Raw genomic sequence first — 1,400 nt, forward strand, 5'->3', positions numbered from 1 at the left:
GTAGCAGATTTGAAGAGCTATACTACAAGATTAGAACTTCAATTGGGCATTTTCAAGACACATACACTTTCGCGTTCAAGCCTTGGCCTACAGATGTCACACTCGAATCCGACTCATCCATGATTGTTCCTCATTTTCAGAGTGACCCAGACCGTATTGGTAAACGTGGGGCTGAAGCCAGGACCCAAGCCTTCCCACAAACGAAAACAAGGTCGTAATGCTCTATGAGGATAGCTATAGTGATTCCCGACTCTGTTTCTTTATATTAAAAATACACTTTCTTTCCTATAAAAGTATTTGTATTTTTTGCATTTTGTAATTGCAAATCAAATTTTAGCTGAATATTATCTTTAAAACTTTGCTTCACACGTCATGTTTTGGAAGCACTTCAGATCGTCCAGTATTGAAATTCCGAAATTGTGATCCGATAACATTTTCAGTTGTTCCCTTGGGGTGTCTATACTAAAACTTGTATGAAACAGTGTTTCTTGTTTGCGAGTTGTGAGATCTCGACTGCGGCGTCCCAGACTTGGACATTAAAATATTGAATTCTTTAGGTATATTTGTGTTTTGTGAATTTGTTTTGTGATTTGGAGACGTCTACAATACATTTTTTTTAGCAAACGGCATCGCTTCTTATGCATTACACGTCCTCAACTATGATAGCACTAGATGCATGCCATTCTACAATTTCTGTAATGGCGCCTTTGAACAAGAGAGGAAAACACACACGCAACTTCCAACGCAATCTCGACGGCTCCTTTTACAGGTTGAGAGTCAACCAAAATCTAACTAATCGGCCTCCCCCTGAAGAGAACCCGGCGTTTCTACCGCAGAGTGGCGACGGTTTATTTCGAGGAAGGCAAGCACAAAGAGGGTGAGGTGGGGAGACATTTGAGGTTGAGCGCCTTTATGCAAAACGATGGGTCCACACTCTTGAATTCTACTTAGTGCAGTGGGTAAACCATAGAGAGCTAACGTGGGAACCAGCTAGAAACGTACCTTGGCAATTAAAAATGGATTTTGATCGAGAAACAATCAGCTTCGTGTGGCTATACCAAGCTACCCGCGGACGACGCCGTCGAGCGCCGCCTGCTACCCGACGAAGCTCCAGAACTGTTGTAAGAACGTAGGAAGATATTTAAGTTCGTACGCGAACTTAATACATACTGTTTCCAGTACGATGAGTTCACTGTTTGGATTCGCAAGAAAACAGTACAAAGTACTGTTTTCGACCACCACAGTCTTCTGCATCTTATTGGCGACGCCGCGCTACGTCTTGTTGATGTCGTACGATGTTGAACTATCCAGACCCGTGCTTGTGCGTCACGTATTCGAAGTACTTCATGCCGAATTCCATCTCGCCGGTGGTCACACACTTGTACTCGCTGCTCGTACTC

The sequence above is a fragment of the Phytophthora parasitica genome, assembly GCF_000247585.1.
Source record: "Phytophthora parasitica INRA-310 unplaced genomic scaffold supercont2.8, whole genome shotgun sequence".
NCBI classification, from domain to species: Eukaryota; Oomycota; class Peronosporomycetes; order Peronosporales; family Peronosporaceae; genus Phytophthora; species Phytophthora nicotianae.